The sequence below is a fragment of the Cololabis saira genome, chromosome 8 (assembly GCF_033807715.1).
Source record: "Cololabis saira isolate AMF1-May2022 chromosome 8, fColSai1.1, whole genome shotgun sequence".
Classification (NCBI taxonomy): Eukaryota; Metazoa; Chordata; class Actinopteri; order Beloniformes; family Belonidae; genus Cololabis; species Cololabis saira.
The window spans coordinates 37223932-37236997 of NC_084594.1; the positions used below are offsets into that span (position 1 = coordinate 37223932).

Here is a 13066-nt window from a genome sequence, read left to right on the forward strand (position 1 = left end):
AGAAGATGTAATACATAAGTATATATGTCTAGTGTGAATGTGCGTCACAGAAGACTTAAAAGAAACTAATGAATCTCTACTCATCAACGTTCAACATTTACTCTAAAAGGAAATTATTTTTCCTCCTCTCCATTTTTGAAAAGCATCTTTATGAAGAGAGTTTAGCCCCTACGGAAGAGTATAAGGGCCATGCAGGAAAAAAAAGAAGATATTTGAGAGGAGGAAGATTTTTTTTTTACTGTGCATTTCGAGAAAAAAGTTGAAATGTCGAGAATAATGTTGAAATACAATTTCTAGAAACAAGTCGAAATGTCGAATTTAATGTTGAATTACAATTTCAAGAATAAATTCAAAAGCAATTTCTAATTCAGTCAAATTTTTCGCAAATTATTATTATTATTGCCAAGCTCTTACTTTAATGGAATGGTACCAAACAATTTGTCCGCGTGTGTAAAAGCTTCAGACCTTCTACTAGTTTAATGATTTTGATGATAAAACAGCATCATTTGATTTGTAAAAAGCTACATACAGAGTGTAAATACACTGTATTTCATTACTATACTGGGTATAGTAATGAAGAAATAAAAAAGTCGAAATATCGAGAATAATGTGGAAATACAATTTCAAAAATGAAGTCGAAATTTCGTGAATAAAGTTGAAATACAATTTCGTGAATAAAGTTGAAATTGTACTTTAACATTATTCTCGACATTTTGACTTTTTTCTTGAAATTGTACTTCAACATTAATCTCGACATTTTGACTTTTTTCTCGACATTTCGACTTTTTTCTCGAAATGCATGATGAAAAAAAAAATCTTCCTCCTCTAAAATATTATTTTTATTTTTCCTGCCTGGCCCTAATGTTCCGTATAGCCCCCCCCCCCCCCCCCCCCACCCCCACCTCCTCTCCGCCTCTCCCAAATGAAACCTGCTCCTCTGAAGCTCGGGAATAATGTCTGTCAGTGTTTTTGGGGGTGTGTGGAGGGAGCGTTAACCCGGTCACAACGTGGGGAAGTTGCGGAGCGCATTTCTGCGTTGCCATGGGGTTGTGTGAAACCTATTGACTGCGATAGGGTCCCTTCTTTTCTTTGAGTCCGTCTTTGTGGAGAACGACGACGAAGCCGCTATTACTTTTTTTTTTCTCCTTACAGAGGCGCAAAAGGAGGAGGGGTGCGTTTTCTAGCAGCATCCAAAGGGAGGTGGAGAGAAGGGAGGAGTGGGAGCGGAGGCGCTCCGGCTCAGAGCAACAGCACAGCCAGGCGCGCTGCGTTATTAACCCTCGTCTCTGCAGCGGTCGGAATTCAACTCTGGGTCAAGAGCTGCTGCGACAAGACTTGCAGCCAAAGGTAAGTTTTCTGCAGTTTTTCCATCCTTTATGAGGAAAAAAATGTACAATGTTTGTGCCCCCTTTGGAAATTGTTAATACACCTGTTTTGCCTGTCAGCTGGTGTTGCGCGCTTCAGTCACCTGCACTGATCAAGTGCCGGGGGTTATGAATAAAAATGAAAGTAAAAAAAAAATGGAGGAGATTTTTATTGCAGGTACATTTTGTCAAGACTGAATTCGTGGTCTTTTCATGAGTGGAATAAAAACTATCCTTATAGTTTAATCGGTTTTATTAATGGTGCAAAGATGGCTTAATTATCCCTTTTTTCCAAATTACTGATGCAACTTTTATAGTGGAAGGTTTCTCACTATTTTAAATAATTTATATTACTACTAAGAATCACAGGTGTGGCTTATGAAGAGCCATTTTTCTCTCATTTATAGGACTAGCTATAGTATCTGATGATGATCACTAACGGGCTCGCCACTACACTGCCCATCACCCATGAATGATCTCAGCCTGCTCATCACTGGCTCATCACTGACTCTCATCCTGAACACTGAACCGCAGAACTGAATCATCCCCAGGCTTTCCAGGTTGGAAAAAGCCCCCGCCCTCTCTCTGTTGCCAATAAATGCATTCAGTGATTGTAGCAGGAGCTGCTGCAGGCGCACATGGCATCTGTGTGGCGTTTGAAGGATTCACTTTGAGAAGGTGTGTTGGTGGTAAACTGGTGGATATGCTGCTTGGAGTGTTACGGGGATTCACCTTTGGGTAGATGTGGTTGCGTCACTCCGTAGCAACACCTTTAAAAGTCACTGAAAGGTGGAACAGTGTGTTCAGTAAAAATAGAAGAATGTCTTCACCAAATGAATAATCTGTTTTTTAAAATGCCTTTTTTCACATCAAATGAAACAGCTATCTATGATGAGCATTGCTAGTAAAGTAAAAGCTGGTAGGCCACAAGATTAGAATGATTGATGATACTTAAGTCTGTGTGATTAAAACCACATTAGAGGGACATTTGAATCTGTTTTTCAGGCTTTTCTTAATTGTCGGGGTGTTTATGGAACCGTTATTGCTTTTGTGCTTGATGTGTTTGTTGCATTTATAGTCCAATCATATCTCAAGTGGTTAAAAATCCACGCAATATGAATATTTATGAGGCATATGAATTCATCAGATGGTTCGTGGAACTGCTGCAATTGTTGATTTCCTTACCGCGGTCTTCTGTGTCTCCTGGTAGACGGAGCCTCAGAGGGAATTCCAGCAAACGGAAATGCTGTGTAGTTTACTTATTATCTGGTATTTGTATTCCTTTTGATGCCTTTTTGGTATTGTTCACAAAGCAGCAAAGTTGGTGTACACTTGGCGTACACGTACAGAGAAAAAAGGAGCTTGTGCTGTAGTAAACTCACTGGAAGTATCACTCTCACTGGTGTTTCAGTGTTTCTTCTGATACTATTGCTCTGACTGCTCGATGTCAAACACAAAGATCTTCGAAAGTTGTCTGCCATAATTATCTCACTGTGTTGATGCTGCTGGCGTCCCCCCCACTCATCCCAATGGGCTGTGCCAGCACTGACATAGGTAAGAATCTCACATTTAATTTTGAGGCCAAAGACAAGAGCCACTAATGGCACTTGTCATCACAAATGGTCCCCTGCCTCTCTGTATTCAGGGCAGTGGTGCTTTGTGTCCAGAAGTAGGTCGAATGCTTCTCACCAAACAGTTTGAGCAACTGCCAGTAATTGGACAAGCAAAGTGTCCACCATCTCCCAGCCGGTCCATGTCAGCCAACCCATTCCACCACTTAATATGCTGCTCTGACCTGGTGCATTTCATGGACCTTTTTCACCCCTTTAATCATTTAGATTTCAAAACGCAGCAAACAGAACGTCCTTTGTGGTAACAGGCAAACTCGTTCCTGATACTGGCTCGCTTATACTTAGTTGACTGCGAGGACAAAACGAATGTCTGCTCCTGTGCTGAGAGGTACCCAGTTACTGCTCTGGCTCTGTTCAGATCAAACTTCCTCCTGCACTTCAATGAGACTTCACGCAGCGCGGCTTCTTTCTCTTTTTGCTGCACGCAGATTGAACCAATGACAAAATCGCCCTAGAGCTTTGAGGTTGCTGTGTTTTCATCATTTGTCCGATGGTGCAAACTGGCAGCGCCGCCAGAGGCTGGTGGGAACCACCATTGAGGCAGACTGGGATTTTGTCCTCACCTGTCCACAGGTAGGTGTGTTTTCCTTGGAGCAGAAGTGTTTCTTTGTGGCATGTATGTGCTTTTGTTGTATTGTCCTGGGTGCAGCAGGAGATGAAGGGGGAGAGGGATGTGGAGGGAGGACGCTTTCATTGTAGCCAGGCAGCACACACCTGGTTGGAGGAGAGCAGCCTGTCAGGTGTGTTGAGATGGTGACTACTGGGCTTTAACCTGACCCATGGAAGAGTGAACGCTCTGCTGTTGAAGGGATTCCATTGAACACATTAAAGATCTGATACATTGTGTATTTTAACTTGACACAAATTGTTTAATGTTCCCCCTTTATGTGCTGCATGTATCTACCACTTGGAGAAAGGTCAGGTCATAATCCCACTTTTCAAAATGAACCTGGAATTCTCAGTTGGAGATTAGAGGGGTAGTGGTGTGTAGGAATGAAGAGCTGCATCAGACTAATGATCCATTTAACGTGCTGCTGCTGGTGCTGCTGGTGCTGCTGGTGTTGATGTTGGAGTTGTCCAGGCAGCCGTGTCGTGAAGGTGAGGTGTCTACCCAGGGCCCGGGCCTTAATTGAAGTTCAGCTCAGGCTCCAGCATTACAAGCAATTACAGGAAGGACTGTGCTGCAGGCAGCTGACAGTGCAACAGCGTAGCATTTCCGAGCCCTCTCCTTTCATGTTCGTCACCGGTGACAGCAGGAAGGGAACGTTTCCAGACAGTAGCTCCTGGAAACGTGTTTGGTCATATGAAATATTCATTTTCTTGCCTGCACTCTGCCAATATGCTTATTTATTCACCAGATTTTTTCTGATACCTGCGCCTGGCTCAGGGAGGAGGTTGAGCAATGAGTGTTGGGAATGGTTCCCCCCAGGATACCTCAGGAATGCAGAGAGAGGAATGATGAGAGGAGTCAATCATCAGATTGAAGGTTTATCATTAATCGGTGCTAATCATAATACAGAAGCACAAAGCAGCGACGAGGGAAAGGTTATCTTGTGTGTTCAGTGCTTGTTTTCACATCAAGAGGGAATAAGATGTCAGTGGCCAGCGGTGGTCCACGTAAGGCCTCTGTCCGCTCCGTCATCGTCCTTCCTCTGTGGTGGTTTTCTCAAATATGTTATTTGCTGCCACCTTTGTTGTGTCTTTTGTACTTTCTTGTCTTGACGTGTCATCAAAGTAAACACGGGGCATTCTTATTGTTCTGTCCAAGTGACAGCATGGGAACATAAATATCCGTGGCCTTCTCCCTCCTCTGTGGCGTTCAGCTTCAGCTTCGTCGGCTTTTTAAATAACGTAACTTTTGCCTTTAATTAGTCAGCTGAGATTAGCCGCACATGAAAACCATTAACAATGATGAGAAGCAATAAGGGGGAATTTAATGTGAGGGCTAATCCCGCTGAGCATTATTGGCTTCAAAGTCATTTTCCAATCACACTGTCTCGGGCTTCGCTTGTCTGCTCAGATTTGTAATGCTGCTGCTGAATCATAGTACAAGTCTTCTTACTTATGTGTTTATTTTAAAAACCTTGCTAAAACAGCAGTACACATTAGATTCTCAAAGGAACAACAAATGTGACAGGTGAGCCTTAGAAAGTCAGAAATGATTGTCCTGGAGTCACAGGGAAACAAGGATGATTTCCATTTCAATTGCAGGCTGGGTTTGAAATAACTCATGCATACAAAGGTAAAAGGAACAAAAGCGCAGGAATAAAAGTGACAAATGTAGAGAATGGAGGGGAAGAGCCCGGTATCATGGGCTTTGTGTTCCATGAAGGCTATTGTGCGTAGCTGCTTGGATGAGGTTACAAGGGACCCCTGGGACATGAAAGTGAAGGGCGACCAGGATGAGGGAGGACATGTTTGACAGGCAGGGGACACAGAGGACGGAGCACGGAAGAAATGACGCACACTCAGCTCTTCTGACTCTGTGAAGTCTGTCAGTAAATGTGTTGGATTTGCGTCTCGCTTTTTCCACACTTCACATTTCTGTTTTGTTTAAGAAAAATAAGCCGGCTTTGATGTGGAGCTCAGCTGGGATCTGTGCCGGAGGGATGGAAACACACGTAAATAAAGAAGCAGCCGCCGAAGAAGCCTCAGAACCTGCTCTCAGGAATTCCTCTCAGGACCTGCTCCCAGAACCTCCTCTCAGGACCTGCCCTAAGAACCTGCTCTCAGGACCAGCTCTCAGCCTATCAGCAAACTGTGCATTTCTGTTCCCGCCCTTGTTGTCAAAGTTAACATAAAATGCCTTTCCTTGTTTGGTTGGGATTGGGCAATCTGTAACGACGCACTGGCAAGGCTGACTGACGTCGTGTTCATCGACCAGCGGTGCACAGCAGGTGTACAGCCATGCAAATGCGTCTTTGACGGTATGTGAAAAATGCAGGGGGGTCATCATGTTTATGGACCACTTTAGTTTAATTTGATCGTGCTTAATGTCTGTTGTAAAAGCCGTGTGTGACTTTGGGATGTTAGACGTCCGGCGACCAGTGAAACTAGCTCTGAGAACTTCAGCTGAAATCATGAAGAAACGCCTCAGGGACTCAAGAAAGTAGTTACAGAAGAGGAAGATAGCAAACAAAACTGCAGTGTTGTAAAAGCGACTGAACCTCCATCCTTGCACGGACAGAGGTTTCTTTTTGGTGCTTTCAGGGAAGTTGGTCACAAATAAATCCCCAAATAAATCTCCACAGTTGTGAATTATTCCTGAGTCAAAATTATGAAGAACTCACAGTAACATAACTAATAGAAGAGTCTGGAGATAAGACCAGCACACTGGCGTTCATCTACACGACCACGTCTCTGGGTCTCTGGGGTCTCTGGGGTCTCTGGGACGTATGCACACAATCCTGCACGTGTTGTATGTACACATACATGCAAATTAAGGCCAGTCAGCTCACTCGTTTCCCAGTTTAATAAAGCCTCATTATGGTTTGAAATCGATTGTAAAACACGTTCGTGCATCACTCAGCACTTCAGCGTCTCTCTACGTCTTACAGAAAACAAAATCCCCAGTAAACATGTCATGTGTTTTTGTACTGATCCGTTCTTGAAAACGGGAATTAAATAATATTATTAAGTGCCGTGGGAGTGTGCTTCGATGTAGGTGAGGATGTGCGTATAATGAGGTCTGCCATGAGGGCAACGGTCCTCTACATCCACATACTTCCCCCGGGACCTCATTACATCGTGTTGGGCCCCGTTGGGTTCTGGAAGTGGACTCCGTGCATGGGGGTCTGGTGCGAACATGTGAGCTCAGGGTCTGCTCTGCATATTAAGAGTGTTTACTGTTCTGTTGGGGCCCCGAGTCAAGCACAGCACTCTCACTCAGAGAAGAGAGCGAGCACGACTGGATTCAGGAAACAGGAGAAACCTTAGTGGACAATTTCCTAAGTGTGTTAAGAGATTAGGAGATACTTTCATCTTTAAATTGCCTCTTTTGCAGCAGTTGCATTGATTCTCTTTGCTCCACTTTTTAATTTGATTGTGGAGGCAGGTAGAGGTATTGACTCATCTGCACTGCTCGAGCTGTGCTGTTACAGGGTGTTAGGCATCTCAAAGCAGCTGTTTATATTTGACAGAACTTAAATACTCTCCATATAATTTACATTTTCAGCAGATTTTGAAAGTCATTCATTTTTAAAAGTCTTCCCAGTTGTCCTTCAGGTTCTTCTCCACAGCGCCATATGTTTTTTCTGAATGCCCCCCCAGACACAGCAAATGTTGAGTGAAAGAATCTTACCAGTATGGCCCGAGTCCAAATTAATTCATCAGCTTAGGGGAGAGCTGTGATCTCCCTTTTTACAGGCGTGACCCTCAGCTCACCACCAAAGCAGCCCAAACCTCCATTACCTCTTCTTTTTTCACAGCACCGTGGTTTTATTCAGAAATCAACACTTCTTGCAGATTACGTTTTGATGACATACAGTACACCGTGTTGCATCGTTTCAGAGTCCTAATGGGTCCCGAAGCCAAAGGGGCACTGGAGTCAAATTCAGACCACTCACAAGGTTGCATGCTGTCAAAAAAGAGTTGTTTATTTATTCTTTATTAATTTTTTATTTTATTTATAGTTGAATTAAAAGCATCAAAATATTAAAAAAGCAAAACAATTTAACAGTCTCATTCAAAAATAAAACACACAGCAAAACAATGTGTTGGAGAGGGAACAGGAGGAAGCAGAACGCTTATTTAGTCCTGTCCCTTCCTCACAATATCATATCATATATAACCTATAAAAATTAAAAAATTAAAAGAAAAGAAAAGAAAAGAAAAAAAAGAAAAGAAGGAGAAGACAAAATAACAAAAAATAAATACAACACAAACAACCAATAAACAGGACTGTAGCATAATTAAACCGGTCTCCTACAATATACTAAATTCAAAAATCCAATCTCCCAGTCACCTCTACAATGATCCATGAACAGCCATGAATGCAAGCAGCTATATTTGTATCGTATATAATCCATCCCACAAAGAACAAAATAACAATCAAAGAAATACATATGGAAGGTAAATTCTTCTTTAGAGGTCCCCATTTTTATACTTGTCAAGAATTGCTTTCTTGTATGTGTTTTTAAACTGTATAAAGTTAGTGCTTTGTTTGATTTCATCATCCAGACCATTCCACAAAGTTCCCCCACAGACTGATATGCACCTGCTTTTAAGAGTAGTACGTACACAAGGTTGTTTAAAATGTAATTTTCCTCTTAGTTTGATGTCGATGTTTAAAGAAATATGTTTTATCTCAACACTAAAACATTTTATTCACCAGTGACTTACTAAAAGACGCAAGAGGTCGTTAGTAGGACTGAATGTTGTTTAAATGTTGCTGATTATCTTCATGAAGACTTTCCAGAAACAAAACTCCGACACTGACGTCTAGTTCTCCCTAGTTCTCCCTGAAGAGCTGTTCTAGTTCTCCCTGTTATAACATCCACTATGATCCAGACTGAAAGATCGTCCACAAATAAATTAGAATAAAATGGAGGGTTGTCTGTGCGTGCGTGTGTGTTAGTTAAGTATAAGTATTGTTATTATCTCTGAGGGGCAGTTTGTTGTACTGCCAGCAAAAGACACACATGGACCACAGGAACAACAAGTTAAATCTACGCACTTGTTTAGAAAGCCGGTGGCAACAGAACAACCTGTGTTCTGAAGTCTGTTTGTTCTATACTGTGGAGCGTATTTTCACCCGACGGCAGCAACATAAAATCGTTGAACGAACAGGAGGCGGTGTGGATCAGCTGGGACTTCTCTACAGTCCTGGCCCGGTACAGGTTGTTCAGGTTATTTAAGCTCCCACCTGTGATCGTTGCTCAAACTTTCACGAAACAAGAGTTCCTTAAACCAGCCAATTAGCAGATTCAATAAAGCCAGCGTAAAAGTGTCCTCCTAACAGCCCTGTTGACCTGTCTGTGACACTTATATGAGAGCTTGAGAGCTTGTTTCTGTAATTTACTTTACCTAAATAGTCCAACTGATTTCCACCAATCTTTCATCTCTATGGTTCACTCCGCGGTCTCCATACGGTTCTGCCAAGCCTTTTCTTTGAAAAGCTTCCTCTCTTTGTTCTGCTACAGAAATACAGCTGTGGGGTCTCTATCAACCATCATCCCACCAGGGAGAAAATGTTGGGTTTTTGTTGAGTGCAGCATTTCTCCTACAGCAACAAAACTACAGACTGTCTGTAATGAACTAGTGCAGCAGGATGAAAGAAATCCACAACCTAACAAGGAAAATAACGACACGTTTCTGCCACAGAGGTTAAATATGACACGCAGCTCCTTCCAACTTGACCATAAGGGAGGGCTTGCTAATTCTTTGAAAGGCTAACAGATGTTTGTTTGAAATTCATCAAATGAACGTTGTATGGACCAAATACTTGATGCATGGAGCACTTCCCTGCAGCTTAGTAATTAGTGGTGCTGCCTGTCAACATTCATCTCTGAAAACCCCATCGATTTTTTTGTTGTGTTAATCTTTCAGGGTTCAGGTCAGATGAAAACAAAACACATTATTAACACTTTTAGCTCTATAAAATCGTAAAACAATACACTTTTATTCATCTGCCTTCATTGCTCAAAGCCTTCACTTCAAGCCTTGAAGCTGTTTTGAAATGATCACTAGGAAATCCGACTTGACGTCCCGGTTTTCAGCCTGGAAATGCTCTCATCAGTCTTCAAGCGACGTGCAACAAAGTTGTTTTTTTTCTGTCTGGATGGAAACCTGTTCCTCCACACACCTGTGTCACCGTTTCCTCTTTCCCTGCTGAAACCTCTGGGTGGTCCTTAGCGCAGCTCCTTTAGCCAGACTCCTTGTCCTCTTAAACACTGAAATTTGCATTTATATTGACTTCATGCAGTTGTGATTGAAATTCTTGAGGAAGACAGACTTTTGTGGATAGCTCTGGGTCTAATTTGCTCGGGTCTGCTACCGGTGCGATAACCAAAGCGGGATTATTGCTGAGTGAAGTTGCAGTAGTGAGATTGTCGACGAACACCAGACACTTGTTTATTAGAAATCCTCAGAAAGGTTAAGAGTATGCTCTCATCTGTCATACGTAGCTTTAAACCATGACTTCATTTTAGTTTAGAGAAAAATATGCCTTTTGACAGAAAATCTAACCGAGGATTTAGACAAAATTACAGTGCAGTTATGTCCAGTTTGCTTTACTTGATTTGTGTTGTGTACATTCTTGAAATTCTTATGCTAAACAGGTTTTATTGTCCCTTAAATTAACATAATTAAAACAGAATAAAAGCTAACAAGCTAAATTGTAATTAATCTGCAGTTTCTAGAAGAGACCTTGATGTGACCTCTGTGTTTATTCCATTCTCCAGGAACAGTCCAGCAACGACTGCCAGCTCGGCGGGGGTCATTATAATTTAGGGGAGCCGTGGTTCACTCGGGGTGACAGGTTGACACAGAAAGCCTGTATAATTGACTTCATTGGCCTTGGGGTGTGTCGGTTTCCTGACAGTTGATGAGTTCACGTGTGTGAACTCATCTCCCCATCACTTCAGATAACAAACTCATGCTTCATGTTTTAAAGCCATTGTACACCTCAGTAATCCTTCCTTAGCAGCTGCCTGACCCAGCTGAGCCACAGTGTGAATTCATCAGGGTGTGGCTCACTGGCCCGTAAAGCTTCATAAAAGCTCGTCTACAGGTCTGGTTCCCCAAGGGTGTATTCTTCTTCTGGTCTTCTTGTCTAGCACATACATCCCAGGCCCTTTGCTCTGCTGTGTGCAGTAACTCACCTGCTGTTTAAACATTTGGATCATATATCCTCGAGCAGTGAGCAACCCCAGTTCCCCCATTTTTCTGCCAAACCAAGGCTACAGATGGCGTTGCTTATTCCTGTGGTTCACCCATCAAAGAAATGTGAAGGGTCTGAAGGTTATACGAAGGTCTTATTCTTTTCCTCCGTATCCAATGCCATTACTGGTACACAGAGCTCTCTTTAATTCTTTCTTTACCACCTGCAGAGTGAAGGGGTTTAGACGGGGTCAAACGTGTGCCAGAAGCGCTGCTATTAACCATGTGAATTGTGTCTTTCTGTGAGGGGTAGCTCCATGGCAGCCTCTTCGGAGTTCATTCCTCCAGTGACCATGGACATCGTTCGCTGGCTCTGAAAAGAGCCTCATGCAGATTTTGCAACAGTAGACACTCGTTTCTACTCACACAAAACCCTCATTTTTCATCTGTTCACATCAAAGGCGCGCCCCCCTTGGGATTGCTCCAGCTATCTCAATCATGAAGTAAACAACGTCTTTCCTCTCATTTGCTCTACAACCGCAACTATTCAAACAGACTGCAAAAGAATGGGTCATCTCCAGTACGTGTGGGAGTGTGTCTTAGCTGCATAAAAAGAGAGTGACGCTACGCTTGTAAGTGAACAGAGGTCTGTTAGCATCACAGTGGTGGGAGGAGGATCGTCCAGCAGTCACAGCAGTTTAGTTTTGATCCGTTGCAGCAGGATGCTGTAAAGAACTAACGGAACCCTGAAATCCAGACCACTGGGGGCAGGAACACAGATGCATCTGTCCAGCTCACACGTAATCGGATATTTTTTAGGGGTTCATAAATTCGCGCCCATACTAGCTATAACGGGAGATATGGGATGGGAGCCATGTGAGGTACGTTGGAAAGGTGCTATGTTAGCTTTATGGAACAGAATAGTGAAGATGCCAGACAATAGAATCGCTAAGAAAATATTAAAATGGGATGTTACAATAAAAGGTGCATGGGCAAGTGAAGTAGAGGATATATTTATGAGGATTGGTGCATTGCATGCATTTCAGAATGGGAGCGTTGTGAATGTCTTTTTGGCTAAGGAAGCCTTGTTTAATGTTTATCAGATCAAATGGTCACAGGACATATTGTATAAACCAAAAGAATATTTAGTTTTATAAAAAGTTGTTATAGCTGTGAAAAGTATGTTTGTGCCTCGCTCTCTAAAAGACAACGATCATTATGTGCCCAAATCCGTTGTGGAATCTTGCCTCTGCACCTTGAGACAGGACGTTATCGAGGGGTCCCAGAAGAAGAGAGGATTACTTACTGTAACATTAATGACATTGAAAATGAGTTCCATTTTTTATTTTATTGTCCTCTGTATCATGAGCTGCGTCAAAAATTATTTGATAGATGTAAGAATCTGGATTTGATGTGGGTAAGCGATGCTGAGAGACTCAAATGGATTTTTGATCATAAAATATTTGCACTTGCTCACTATTTGGAGAAAGCGTGGGATAGGCGAAGAAAAGTAACATATATGTAAGAATATACATTCTGGTTTTTGATTTATTTATTTTGTTTTTTCCGGTGTACATTGTGCAGCTCCCAATTAAGTGTGTGTGATATTGTGTATTTGATGATTTTCTGTTTCTGGTGTCTTATAATCCCGTAAAGGGATGGGTCTTCGGACATGACACAAAAATAAAATTCATTATTTCATTCATTCATTCATTCATTCATACACCTCTCAAACATATTGTTGGTCTCTCAGAAGTGTTACGTATTAAACTTCCTCAGTATGTTATGTTAACTTGTTTGGTTACTTGTTTGTGACATGTCTATGTTTTGTACACACTGATTGCAGCTGGCAGTGAAGCTGTAGCTTTATTCTGCAAATGGTAATTTCACACATGGCAGAACAGCTGTGACTGAATTAGTCAAATAAATAAAAAATAAAAAAGGATAAGATCATCTAGTAGGCCTAGACCCTGCAGCGCAATGTTGTGACTGCTCCAGAAATGGGGAATGAATATTTATCAACTGTGTGTGTGTGTGTGTGTGGGGGGGGGGATTCAAAGTGTCTTTGGCTGGAGGAGCATACACTTACTGGGAGTGAACTGGCAGTGAAGTCGTGTCTGCTTGCCGGGTTTGTGATTTGTGAAACGAGAGCCAATTTTGATCGAGTCAACGATGAGCATAGCTGGAAGTTGCTATGGAATCTCCCGCACTGGATCCAAGGAACCAGAAGGGGGATTTGTTGTGTTCAATAAG

General features: G+C 42.3%; 1 protein-coding gene across 10 annotated transcripts in view; it reads left to right on the forward strand.

Moving 5' to 3' along the window:
* Positions 1 to 1061: 1061 nt before the first annotated feature.
* Positions 1062 to 13066, forward strand: part of chl1b (cell adhesion molecule L1-like b) — a 74638-nt gene continuing 62633 nt past the window's right edge. For 4 of the 10 annotated variants that reach the window (XR_009782986.1, XM_061727938.1, XM_061727942.1 and 1 more), the window contains exon 1: positions 1063 to 1347. The gene's annotated coding sequence lies outside the window, so the exon portion shown is untranslated. Of the gene's footprint in view, positions 1348 to 13066 lie in introns of all 10 variants that reach the window. The other 6 variants (XM_061727945.1, XM_061727943.1, XM_061727944.1 and 3 more) reach the window with 5 other exon arrangements.